The sequence below is a fragment of the Rattus norvegicus genome, chromosome 15, assembly GCF_036323735.1.
Source record: "Rattus norvegicus strain BN/NHsdMcwi chromosome 15, GRCr8, whole genome shotgun sequence".
NCBI classification, from domain to species: Eukaryota; Metazoa; Chordata; class Mammalia; order Rodentia; family Muridae; genus Rattus; species Rattus norvegicus.
The window spans coordinates 57,527,488-57,541,572 of NC_086033.1; positions in this window are offsets into that span (position 1 = coordinate 57,527,488).

Genomic DNA, 14,085 nt, shown 5'->3' on the forward strand with positions numbered 1-14,085 from the left:
AGCAGCATCAGGAGGGCCTGCGTTTGCATAGATCAACGCCCAAGCTAGGGAGACCAGTGTGAAGGGGAAGACTTCCCGCTGGAATGTTCCTCCTCTCCTGCTCAAGTGCCTGGTGCGACGGTCTCATGCAGTTACTCACATGGCCCGGTGCGACTGTCTCATGCAGTAAGAATGTGAGGACCTGAGTCACGCACAGAGAAGAGCATACTTTATTCCTACTCACATGAGCAGGAACAGTTACGGAATCAGTACGATCCAACACGGGAGCATTAGGAATGATTTATAGCCCCAGATGGGGATTGGAGAACCAAGATGCTAAGTGAAATGATGAGGTATGGAGAGTCTACACTTACAGAAGAAGAAATGGGGTTCGGGGACGGGGGTGTCCTCATCAAATGGAAAGTTACATATAACTGTTGTATAACACTGCCTCTCCTCTCTGTAGTCAGGAAACTGAAACAGGAGGATTACCATGACTGTGGGGCCAACCAGAGCTCTCTCTGGGACTGTGTAGATCAGGTCTGGTGATGAAGCCCTTGGATGGGCTTTAGGGGTCCATGTCAGCTTGGACAGCATAGAGTCCAAGGCCAGCCTGAGAACTACATGAGGTCCTGTCTCAAACAGAAACAAACCATGGTTTGTGGTGCACTCGAGGCTTTGCTAAGAAAGTAGAGTTCATAGAGCAGGGTTCTTAACACGTACCCAACAAGAGGAACACGCAATAATTACAGGGAAAGATGGAGACGCAGTGGAGAAGCTGGGCTAGTTAGGTCAAGCAGCAGTGATGCACACATTAGGTACACAAGTTTTGTCCAGACACGTCAGACTGTGTACCTGTACCCAGTCTGTGTGGTGGTACATGCCAAAACACCTGCCTGGATGGCACCCTGAGATTCTGCCTCGTGACAACATATTACAAACCTTAAGTATGTACAACTTGGATGTAGGACATCAAAACACTATAGGTAGAAAGCAAGAAGGACTGTGTGCAGAGTCTCATGGATACCCTAGGGGCACTGGATGATGGCTCGGCAGGTAAGAACACTTGTTCGCAGATGACCTGGGCTCCATGGCTCACAACCATCTGTTCCAGTTCCAGGAGATCCAGTGTCGTCTTCTGACCTCCGGAGGTACCAGGTACACATGTGGTGTTCATACATACGAACAAAACATTCATATACATATAATAAATAAATCTTCTTTTTAAAGTAACAACAAAAAACAGGGAAAAATCGAAACAACAAAATCATTATGGATCTCTTCTGGAAATCTATGGCCACAGTCTCCACATCTAAAGATGGTCACATGGTCTAAAGAGCTCTGAGTAGGTCAGACACTCAGCAAATACTGGTAAACTAGCCAGTTCCTCTCAGAGGGGCAGCCTCAAGCTGCAGAATTCACCCCATGCTCGTGTTGGCACTGCTGGCAGCCCTGTGGTGGATGTCATTGTGTCCCCTCCAAACCACAGCTCAAGGTCATCGCTCACTTAATGGCCCAAGTCACATGGACATGCCTTCCTCTTACAGGAGATAAATTCCAGACTTGTTCTTTGAACACCAACCACAAAAGGGTTTTGAATTGACAGAGGTCCTACTAGGACTGGAAGCTCCCTGTCCTGAGTTTGGATTTTTCCAACAGCCTGGGAAAGATTCTGCAGTGAGACCTGTGTGTATCCACACACCAGCCTCACTCTTTCACCTGATTGCCTAAAAGAGACAAGATCTGGGCTGGGACTTATTGACCAGGTCACAGAATGCCCTCCGAACTTTCACATGTCTGTTTCTCAAGAAAAATAAAGTCTATGAAAAAAAAAAAATAAACAGGATGACCTTTTCCCCAAATACATTTCCTTTAACCAGAGTTCACTGAAAGATACAAGCCAACGAGACAGCTGTGCACTCCCCGACTCCTGCTGTGTGCCCTGAGCCACCTCCTAGCTCTGCCAGCACTTTCCACGCCTCGGGGCCTGAAGTCCAGTGAGCCTCCTTTTCTTCATAAGCAAAACAAACCAAAAAGCTAAAGAGGGCCTGACAAGCTGGTCTGTATGTTGTTGGCCCTTTTTAAATTTATGCTATAAGAGAAAAAAATCCCTGTGAGGGATGGGCTGAGAGAGCCAGGACAATATCATACTCAAAGCGTGAATGGTTAATTAACATTAGAAAATAGTCCATCTGTAAATCCAGAGGGAACTGTTTCCTCTTCTTTTTTATTTGGGTAACAGTGCCGGTGCTGAAAGTCTCTACCTCCAGACCTTACTGATTGTTCTCACTGACACTTCACTGGAAATGACTCAAAAAAGCAACACCCCTTCCCCTCCCCCCCCAAAAAAAAACATGAAAGAAGCGGAACTGTCTAACTTCCAACTTCCTGTCTGTACAGACAGTGGCCCAGGATAGCCAGACTTCGGGTCTTGAATGACTCTATTAAGTACATAGCCAACCAAAGTAAAAGAATAGATAGCAAGAGATAAAGAGCAAACCATTGGCAAATGCGCACTTAAAACGTTGGGCAGAGGGCTGGAGAGATGGCTCAGTGGTTAAGAGCACTACTGACTCCTCTTCCAGAGGTCCTGAGTTCAATTCCCAGCAACCACATGGTGGCTCACAACCATCTGTAATGGGATCCGATGCCCTCTTCTGGTGTGTCTGAAAACAGCTACAGTGTACTCATATAAATTAAATAAAATAAATCTTTAAAAAAAAAAACGTCGGGCAGAAATGGATTGGAGGGGTTGGGGATTTAGCTCAGTGGCAGAGCGCTTGCCTAGCAAGCGCAAGGCCCTGGGTTCGGTCCCCAGCTCCGAGAAAAAAAAAAAAAAGAAGAAAGAAGGAAGGAAGGAGGGAAGGAAGGAGGGAAGGAAGGGGAAAGGAAGGAAGGAAGCCCTCTACTATTCCTATCCCGGAATGACAGCATTTCCAATTAATTCTGTCTGCCTGCTTTACAAGCTCGGCTTCCTCGGGGACCTGTAGCCTCCATGGGTTTCCAGCTTCAGGCGTGTGTCCTCACATACTGTTTGCTCTCCTTTGCTTCTGCAGTGCGTCCAGGGCCTTGTACACACAGGACAACACTCTACCACCACCCTACCCTCAGCCCTACTCCTAAGTCTTGCGACTTGTGTCCTTTCTGCTTAGTAAAAAATGAAAGAGAAGCAAAAGGGGGAAAAATGTGCCCCGAATAACCCGGTGGAGAGCAAATCCATTTTACTCTCAAATTTTAACAACCACCAACAGGGGGTGGGGTGGGGGGTGCCAGCTAATGAGAGGGAGGAATTGCCATTGTCTCTAGAGAAACAGAATCTGTCAGAAGAGGAAGAGTATGAAGACTGAAGAGGCTCTGGGAAGAAGCTTCCTGAGAGACATGACCACGCACCTGAACAAGCCGTTGGGCACTGATGCTAGGTGAGGGAGTGTGTGTGTGTGCCTGAGTGTGTTTGTGTGTGTGTGTGTGTGTGTGTGTGTGTGTGTGTGTGTGTGTGTGTAGGGGAGGTGGAGGGGAGGGAGGCAAAAAAAAAAAAAAAAGGACAACAGGCCTCGGAGGGAGGGCATGTGCACACCTTTAATCCTAGCACTTGGGAGGCAGAAGTGGGTAGCTCTCTGAGTTCTGGGCCAGCCTGGTCTACAGGATAGGACAGACATGGCTACCCAGAGAAACCCTGCCTTGAAAAACAAAACAAAAAACAAAGAAATAGATAATGGAAGGGAGAAAGCTGATTCTAGAGAATTTGTCCCCTCTGCTGTGCTGGTGGAGGAGAAGCCATGGAGGTAAACTCCTAGGTTTCTGGCTTGGGTCAAAAGTTGACTAGTGGTGTGACATAGCAAAGATGTTTTTGCATGTGCATGTGTGTGCATGAGTACACATATATGAGAGTGAAAAGTCAGTTTTGAGAGTCTTTCCCAATTGCTCTCCACCCTAGTTTTGGAGACAGAGACTGAGCCTGGAGCAGAAGATTCAACTAGACCGGCTGGCCAGGGGACCCCTGTCTTGACCACCTCAGTGCTGGGATCACGGATGCACATTGCCACACCTGACCTTTTCACGTGGAAGCTGGGGGATGAACTCAGGTTCTCACACTCCAACAGCTACCACTTGACTCACTGAGCCATCTGCCGGGCCTCTACCCAGCAGATTTTAGGGGAAGGAGCCCTTTAGATACAGAGATGGGGATTCTGAACACACTGGTCCCATAGAAGGGAAAGGGTCCCATAGTTGGTCTGATATATATGGGGCTAGAGTTTCAGAAGCTGGTGTTAGCTAGAAGTGACTGTAGAATCGATGACGTCATACCAGCAGTCAGTGAGTCCACAGCTCTGGATGAAAGCCGATGATGTCATACCAGCAGTGGCTGAATCCACAGCTCTGGATGGAAGCCCCTAACCACAGCGAGTGGAGCAATGTGTGAGGAAGTACCAACAGGGAGAACGTGAGCCAGCAAGGGAAGGAATAGCCAAGGTGCCACAGACGAAAGGCCGCTATGCATTAACTGTCTAGGTAGTCCCCAGCCCCGTGTGATGGTGGGGAGTTAGGTCCTGGGTGCTCCATCCTCAGGATGAGTGCTCTCACAACAGAAGCTGAAGGATTCCACACTCCCCTTGCCCTTTCTTCTCTCTCAGTACGCGACAGCCATCGCCTTCATCAGATGCTGCAGAGAGGAGGCTACGGTGTCTGCTGCTGCCTCGATCCAGGATTGTTAGCCTCCAGAACCACAAGAAGTAAATCTCTGTTGCTTACAAATGGCCCGGTTTCTGTAATTGTGTTATAGCAGCAGTAAGGAGCTAAGGCAAGCGGTGGTTGGGTTTTAAGGATGGAACCCTTGTGGGGCTGGGGATTTAGCTCAGTGGTAGAGCGCTTACCTAGGAAGCGCAAGGCCCTGGGTTCGGTCCCCAGCTCCGAAAAAAAGAACCAAAAAAAAAAAAAAAAAAAAGGATGGAACCCTTGTGACTGGATCATAAGGACTAACAGGGGAGAGCTTGCCTTTTCAGGTTTTTGTCAAGGAGAAAGTAGACATCTGTAAACCAAGACATGGGTCCACATGGAGAACCCAGTGATGGTTCCTGGTACCCTGATCTTGGACTTCCAGCCTCTAGAGCTACAAACTAGAAATAAGAGTTTTATGTTTAAGCCATCCAGTCTACAGGAACCCAGACTAAGATAGGACACACAAGGCTAAATTCTTGCCATGGAACATAGTATGGTTTCTCCTGAGAATGGAAGGCAAAGGATGGTGTGGAAAGAAAGAAAAAGGTGAACAATTGGGGGGGGAGAGGGGAATGAAAGATACGATCACTGAATTCACTAGGTTAGGAGCTAGCCAAAATGTCTGCTGCTGCGTGAGTACCCTGCCAATGAGCTACAGTCAGTAGATATTTTTAAAGATTTATTTATTTATTATATATAAGTATATTGTAGCTGTCATCAGACACACCAGAAGAGGGCATCGGATCCCATTACAGATGGTTGTGAGCCACCATGTGTTTGCTGGGATTTGAACTCAGGACCTCTGGAAGAGCAGTCAGTGCTGAGCCATCTCTCCAGCCCAACTCAGTAGACTTTTGAATACAGCAAGTTTCTGTATGGACCCACATGCTATCAGGAGAGACTTTGATTCTAAGTCGGTGCAGTTGTGGGGATCTGGGCCAGGGTCCTCTTGTCTGTACAATGAGGCTTAGTCTCGAGTTGCAATCTATTAATTGTATTAGCAATATGGGTCGGCGGCTGGGGAGGGCAGGAGGTGGTACTCTCCTGTCACTAACAGACTGGGTGATCCTTTGGGATGATGAGCTGAGTGACCTCTGAGCTTCCTTCTTTCTCTCAGAGGTTAGATTGTAGCCTGCTCTTTGGTAGCCTTCTCAGAGCTGAGAGGCATTTCACTGAAGAACAGAAAATCCACAGGGGCCAGTCATGAGCCCTGGTTATAATGGAAACCCCACCAAAGCTCCATAGGGCCTCTGACTCCACAGGTAGAACTCAGGCGCCTGGGTGTAGATTGATGTCTATATGCAGGTAAGGGCTAGCACAAATTAAGGTGAAGCCAATAATTGGACAGTGAGAAAGGGGACAGGGACAGAGTTTTGGTAAGGGGAAAGAGAGGAGAAGAACGACCCAGATCCATGTGGCCTTAAATGGCCACAGGTAGTTATGAATATTTCTTAAGGGATGGATCTCTATAGATCAATTTATCTTATCTAGGTGGGCGTTTTTTATCATTATCAATTGGCCCTAAGTTTATTGTGCAGACATTTTGTGGGATTTGAATTTATTGTTAATAAATCTGATTGCTAAATTACAAGCATCTGGAGTTTTGATTTGGTCGGGCTGGTGCGGGTTGTGACAGTGTCTGCAGGGGGTGGCTTGCAGAGAGCCAGCCTGGAGAGGGCGGCCATGGCATGCGGCTAGCAACAGGGCCTGAGAGACCGAGGAGGACAGAGAATAGCTGGGGGAATGTGGCATGGTGCCCTAGAGCCGGCCACCACGGAGGTGAATGTACCCGCTAATGCTGTATGGCTTGTCGGTGCCAGCTAGCAAGGGTCTGAGGGTATTTTTATTATTTACAGCAACACCTGGGAGTGTGAGTGAGTCATGGCTGGCACGGACCCTGTGGAATTCCTCTGCAAGGCACAAGGACCTGGGATTAGCTTCCATATGGCTTCCAGCTTTCCAAAGGTGCCCCAAGCTGCCCCAGACCTTTATCCCCGGCATCCTGCCAGACTCCAGCACAGCAGAGACCTTATCTAATCGGAAAGTGAAAGCAGCTGGCCTTCCTTTAGAGCTCTCAGAATTGCTTCACTGAGAAGTAAAGCGTCTTACAGAGCATGGTGGCTCGCCCCCATAATCACATGTGGGAAACTGAAGCAGGAGGATCACCCTAGGGGGCCAGACATAGTGACTTCCAGGTTAGCCTGGGCTTCAGAGTAAGTCCCTGCACCGAACAAACATTGATGATGGACAAGTCCCTTTCTAATTTTCTTTCACTTTGGCTATTTAAGATTACATGTCCAGCCAGGCAGTGGTGTATGCCTTTAATCCCAGCACTCGGCAAGCAGAGGCAGGTGGATCTCTGAGTTTGAGGCCAACCTGGTCTCCAGGGCAAGTTCCAGAACGGCTGGGCTACAGAGAGAAATTCTGTCTCAAGAAACACACACACACACACACACACACACACACACACACACAAGAAAACAAAGCAGAAGACAAACAACAACAAAAGGCTATAGGTCTAGGAGTTTGGGGTGGAATATAGCAGTGGAGAGCCTCAGTTAGGGCCTCTCTGCCATCCATGGCCTCTGCATCAGCTCCTGCCTCCTGCCCTGTCTTCCTCTGATGATGAACTGTGATAAGTGTAAGGTGAATAAACCCTTTCCCCAACAAGCTGCTTTGGCCATGCTGCTTCACCACAGCAGAGAGGCCCTAACTGAGATACTCATCCATCACTAAATAGGAAATACCCTACAGCCAGATCTTAGGGAGGTAACTTTTTCAACTGAGGTTCCCTCTTTTCAGATAATTCTAGCTCGTGTCAAAATGACATAGAACAGCCAGCACAGTGACTTCATAAAAGGTTTGGTTGATGGTGTCATTTCAGTAGTGAACACCGCCAACCCAATCACATCTCCTCATATTGTATTTGGTGTTCACCTCATCACCTGGGTTCTTGACATCAGGTCTTCATGTTTGACCACAGCACCAGTGAGTACAAGATAACGACCTAGGAATATTTGCAGAACCAAGAAGCTAGACTTTTGCCAAAGGCTTTCTTCTGGATCAGCCTGGCTTTCCTCTGATCTTAAACACTGCCCTCTACTTAAACTTCTCTGCTCCAGAAAAATCCAGAACAGTGCAGTGAAACAGAAAGCTCCCGAAAAGACAATTAAATGGAATGCAGGTGCCCTTGGGAAACATTCTGAGTAACTGAAGAGAACATTAAGAACTTGTCTGAAGCAAACCAGTCCTGAGGTTAAATGACTTTCCACTGTAAACTGTATCATGAGGCTCTGTTCATTGGAAGGTGACCCTGACTTAAGTAGTTAGAGGTTGCTAAGGCAGAGAAGTACAAAAAAAAGCTACCGTGGAATTTGTCTCAAGAAACAGCTCTAATGTTTTCCAAGGATTTAGAAAAGAAAGTGAGACTATGCAATTTAAAGGTTTGCTGTCAATAGTGCTGAGATGCTCCATCAAGCCAAATACCATAGCAACGAGAATTTCCTAGGCTAGTCTTTATAGCCTTTCTGTCTTTCTACATACAGCCTTTGTTGGATACTTCAGAATTAACACTGGCCATTCTTCTGACTTCTGCTTGTCATGAATGTAGTTACCTCTGGCTAGGAATATAGTTCAGTGGTAGAGTCCTTGCCAAGAATGCATGAGCCCTGGATTTTATCCTTAGTAACACTCACAGGCAGACACACACACACACACACACACACACACACACTCTCACACACACACAACTGCAGTTAACTGATAAGGCAATACAGATTGTTACCAATTATAAATTGTTCTATACTATTGTCTTAGGGTTTTTTGGTTTGTTTGGTTTTTGGTTTTGTTTGCTTTTCTGAGATAAACCACCATGGCTAAAATCAAGTTGGGAAGGAGAAAGTTTATTGAGCTTACACTTCCCATTGCTGTTCATTATTGAAGGAAGTCAGGACAGGAACTCAAACAGGGCAGGAACTGGAAGCAGGGGCTGATACAGAGGGCATGGAGGGATGCTGCTCACTGGATTGCTTCAATAGCTAGCTCAGGTTGTAGAACCCAGGACCACCAGCCCAGGTATAGCACCACCCACAATAGGCCAGGCTATCTCCCTTTGATCACTAGTTGAGAAAATGCCTTACAGATAAATCTCATGGTGGCATTTCCTCATGAGACTCCTTCCTCTCTAATGACTCTAGCTTGTGTCAAGTTGACACAAAACCAGCCAGTACACGTGTGTTCAATTTAAAATGTAGTTCAGCAATCTCAGAGCTCATGGGTATAACATTTGTATGCTGTGAATGCTATCTTGTAGCATGTGGTTTTTGCTTTAAGCCCCAGGTGGACCGTGCTACCAGCCCTGGTGGTGTTAGTGACGGCATTATGCACACTTGGTCCCTAGCACGCAGCTCCTTCCTCTATCTGAAAAGGCCATAACGATCACAGACACACAATGGCTCAGCAGGCTCGAAAGCCTGACAACCTGACCTTGATTCCTCTGAGCCCACAGGAAGGTGGATGAAGAGGACAAGCTCCTCCCACTCTGTGGCCCTCTGACCTCCAATCACAAGCTATGACACTCATGCCCCACTAACATCACACATGCATGCACACACTCGTACTCAAGCACACGCGCACGCACACATATACACGCACATACACACACACTCATAATAAAAAGAGATTAAATCCCTCATGTCATCTCACCTGTAGAGTTTCTTTTGACATCTAAGTTAACATTCACAGTGTCCAAGACATCTTTTATTAGGGGGACGGGGCATTGTCCAGCTTCCCTCTGCCCAGAAAACCCTTCGCACCTATATACTCATTCCCAAGTGTAACAAGTAAGTTATCTCTCAAGGAGTTCTCTCTCAGCAATAAGTTTTCACCCCAGGGTCAGGCCCTTGTCACGGCATAGCTGTCCTAATCACTGTTCTGTTGCTGTGAAGAGACAAATGACCAAGGCAACTCTTACAAAGGAAAGCATTTACTCGGGGGCTGGCTTAGAGTTTCAGAAGTTTAGTCGATTATCAGCATGGTAGGGAGCAAGGAGGCGCAGATAGTGCAGGAACAGTAGCTGCATCTGAAGGCAAGTGGGGAGGGAGAGGGAGAAGAAGGGGGAGAGGGAGAGAGAGAGAGAGAGAGAGAGAGAGAGAGAGAGAGAGAGAGAGAGAGAGAGAAGAGTCCCTGACTCTAGGCTTGGCAGAAATACCAAGCCCCCCCCCTCCACACACACACACACACAGTGACTCACTTCCTCCAACAAGGCCACACCTCCTTATCCTTTTAATCCCCCCCTGGGGACTAAGCTTTCAAATCTATAAGCCTATGGGGGGCATTCTTATGCAAACTACCACAATAGCCAATATGTAAAACTGAATGCTGGGCTGAAAATGTAGTTCATAATTAACTTGGAGAAATGCCCTACCCTCTTCTCCCACTGTTTAAATAAATGAAGACTTCAGGGTTCAGTTGTCCAGACATTGAAACTCTGCTGTTACTTACAGAATCTGATCCATGTGGAGGTCAGGTGCCCTGATTTTACAAGGACAGGCGCTTTCTTCTACTGAGTCCGCTCTTCCTCTTATGAGTGCTGTACCCATGGTTTCTGGTCCAAATCAGAACTCAGTTCATCTGATCCCCTTTATGGCGAATGACTGACAGGCACCAGGGAAAGGAACTAAATGCAGACCAATTACCCAACTGTCTGGGTTTCCCTTCAGTCTCATGAGGTTCTAATTTTGATTCAGATCGATTTAAGTATTTAGAATGAAAAAACTTGGAATCACTTCCCAGTTTTAAGACATCCATTTAAATATCTACTTATATATGCATACAGACACACTAGCTACTGTAGCAGGCACAGTATAAGTGACAAGGAATACCTCAGAGTCCCTGTCCATTCAGATTTAACTCACGGACGGGAGGAGGCAGATGATAAACAAACACACAGTAAATGCTGCCATGTGAGATACACTATAAAGAAAAACCTTCTGGGCATGGTGGTGCACACCTTTAATCCCAGCACTCAGGAGGCAGGGGCAGAAGAAGAATCTTTGTGAGATCCAGGCCAGCCAGGTCTGATATCATGTTCCAGGACAGTTAAAACTAAACAGAGAGACCCTCTCTCAAAAACACGAAGGAGAGAGCATGAAGTTAGATGTGGTGTATGCCCGTAGGCCCAGTTGTTTAGGAGATGGGCAAAGGATCACCTGAACCCAGGGGTTCAATAAGGAACAAGAAAGTGTATGTGTGTGTGGCAGGGGCGTGGGGTATGTGCTAAGCTAGACTGGGTGGCAGGGAGCGGGGTCTTAGAGGAGAAATGACCTGCAAGAACCAGTTTTCGGGGTTGGGGGTTTAGCTCAGTGGTAGAGCGCTTGCCTAGCAAGCGCAAGGCCCTGGGTTCGGTCCCCAGCTCCGAAAAAAAGAAAAGAAAAGAAAAGAAAAAAAAAAAAAAGAACCAGCTTTCACACACCTGGGAGAAGAGCAGAAGGAACAAACATGTAAGAATAGAGAGAGGCATTGGGGCCACATGGTGCTAAGGCCCTGACACAAGGATGCTTGTTTCCATTGTCTGAGATCAGGGAGGGAAAGTAGGGCTGGAAGAATAGTGACATGACCAATAGTGACATGACCGGAGGCAAGCCCAGCCGACCTACCAAACAAAGTTCCTAAGTACTTGGATCTCCTGACTGACAGTATTCTGTGAGCTTATGCTTTAACATAGGGTGCGCCCAGATTTCTTTTTTTCTTTTTTTTTTTTTTAAGATTTTATTTAATTTTATATATGAGTGATCTATCTGCATAATATCCTACATGCCAGAAGAAGTTATCAGATCCTGTTACAGATGGTTGTGAGCCACCATGTGGTTGCTGGGAATTGAACTCAGGACCTCTGGAAGAGCAGTCAGTGCTCTTAACCACTGAGCCATCTCTCCAGCCCCCAGCGCCCAGATTTCTTTTATCAAAAGCTACAGGTTCAACAGCAGTGGTTGTTGGCATTCTGTCTAAGCTCCACCCCCACAGTTACCTGGCAACACCAGGTATGCCTGACTCCCTATAAAAGGGGCTGCTTGCCCCCTCCTCACTCTCTTGCTCTTGTTCTCTCTCGATCTTCCCTCTTTGTCCCTTTTCCCCCATTTCCCTCCCCTTCCCCTCCACATGCTCATGCCCGGCCTCTACTCCTCTCCTCTTCTACTCTTGTCCTTACATTAAACCTCTCCACGTGGAACCATGTTGGCCTGGTGTGGTTTGTCCAGCGTGAGCCCAGATTTCTACCCCAACAGTGGTAACTATCACCATATTATCTAGATGTGTTTCAAATGGATCTTGCTTCATTCCGTATCTCCCTGCTTTGCTATAATCTATGCATGGAGGTATAGGGTGTATGTCACCTCTGTGGCCCTGAGACCCTGAGCTCCTTCCAGTCCTAACAGGCCTGCTGCAGCATGCCAGTCCCCGGCAGCAGCAGCACCGAATCGACACCCTGTGAAGTTGATAGTAAGGGGTTAAATAGCATAGTGAACTTCTCCCAGCTGTGGGTCTTCAGGAATTAAGCAGCAGCACAGAAAGGCTGTGGCAGTTTCTCTGGGTCTTGTGGCTTAAGGGCAAAGCAGGATCCACTTCCCCAGTCAGGGAAGCCTAGGTCCGTGGGAGACTGGGGTTTGCAGAAGTCTCTTCAGAAGGCATTCCAGCAAAGGACTCAGATGGAAATCAGATTTGAGCACCGTGGTACCAAACAGTAGAGAGTGGAACCTCGGAATTGGGCTCTCACAGGAAAGGACAGATGGGGCACTGGAAGAAAAGGAGCCCCAAGACATCTCTGAAATGCTGGGGTGCTTCAGAACACTTTGCATCTGATATTTGAATATTTGACGTCAGTGACTCTGATAAACAGCATGGGTGAGAGCCCAAGAGGGTTGCTCCCTGACTCACAAGCCCTTCTGTTTGTTTGTTTTGGGGCACAAGTTAGCCTGAGATCTAGTGAATGCTTCTGCTTACTCAATCTGCCTTGTCCACTAATATCGAAAGGCAAATTTCTTTAATCGGCAAGGCTCAGTCTCTCCATCTCTAAAATGGGAAAAATGGCATCCATGAGCTAGGTTTACTCTGAGATCATGACTATAGCACGGAGCTTGCCTGCACACAGTGCATGATCCCATTTTGCTGACTAATAGGGCCGGGCAATTCTGTGGATTACTAGTGGTTTCCCAGGTATGTTGCCTCACACTCCACTCACACTGTCCCCCTGGCCTGGAATATTCCTCCCCTACTAGAAATTTCCAACCACCTAACGCACCCCTCCGCCAATGCACTGTTTCAGAGGCTCCACAGCAGAGAAGAAAACTCACTTCATGCTTACTTGTATAGGAGTCAACAGGGCGGCCTTTTTCCTGCCACCTAAGAGTGAGAGTCATTACCACTGTCTTAGTTAGGGTTTCATTGCTGTGAAGAGATGCCATGACCAAGGCAACTCTTTTTTTTTTTTTTCTTTTCTTTTTTTCAGAGCTGGGGACCCAGGGCCTTGTGCTTGCTAGGCAAGCGCTCTACCACTGAGCTAAACCCCCAACCCCGAAAGGCAAACATTTAATTGGGGCTGGCTCACAGGTTCAGAGGTTCAGTCCATTAACATCAAGGCGGGAAGCATGGCAGCATCCAGGCAGACATGGTGCTGGACAAGGAGCCAAGAGTTCTACATCTTGATCTGAAAGCAGTCAGAAGACTGACCTCCAGGTAACTAGGGTCTCAAAGGCTGCCCCCACAGAGGCACACTTCCTCCAACACAGCCACACCCACTCCAGCAAGGCCACACCTCCTGATAGTGCCACTGCCTGCACCCAGCGTATAGAAACCACCACAAGCACTAATAAATAAAGGTCAGTCTGTCAAGGAAAGGGCACAGCAAATGCATTTGCTTAGAGTTTTTTATGATGTGGCACAGCCAAGGTACCCCGTATCATGTTCAGATGATAAAGCATAGACAGCTTTGGAGAGATGTGACTGAGGCATAAAGGTCTGACCCATAATAGACCTGCTGGGGAAAACCATGGTACGACCTAGTGTTCAAATTCTTCCTGGCCTCTGTGGCACACCATCCTCCTGGTAATATAGTCAAAAAGGTAGGTCAGAAAATTTCTAGATAGACAGCTTGGAAAGTTAGGAAAGTGTTAGATGAGAGAGAGAGAGAGAGAGAGAGAGAGAGAGAGAGAGAGAGAGAGAGAGAGAGAGAGAGATATTTTTTGGATTGTTTGACCTGCTCTGGGGGAAGAATTCTAATCTTGGTGACTTTCTTGTGGGTAGAATGAAGAGCAAGAAATAGCAGGGCAAGAGACAAGGGCTTTTTGTCTCAAGTTATCTCTACTGTTGGTAGTGGTAGTTATTCTGTAGCTCAGG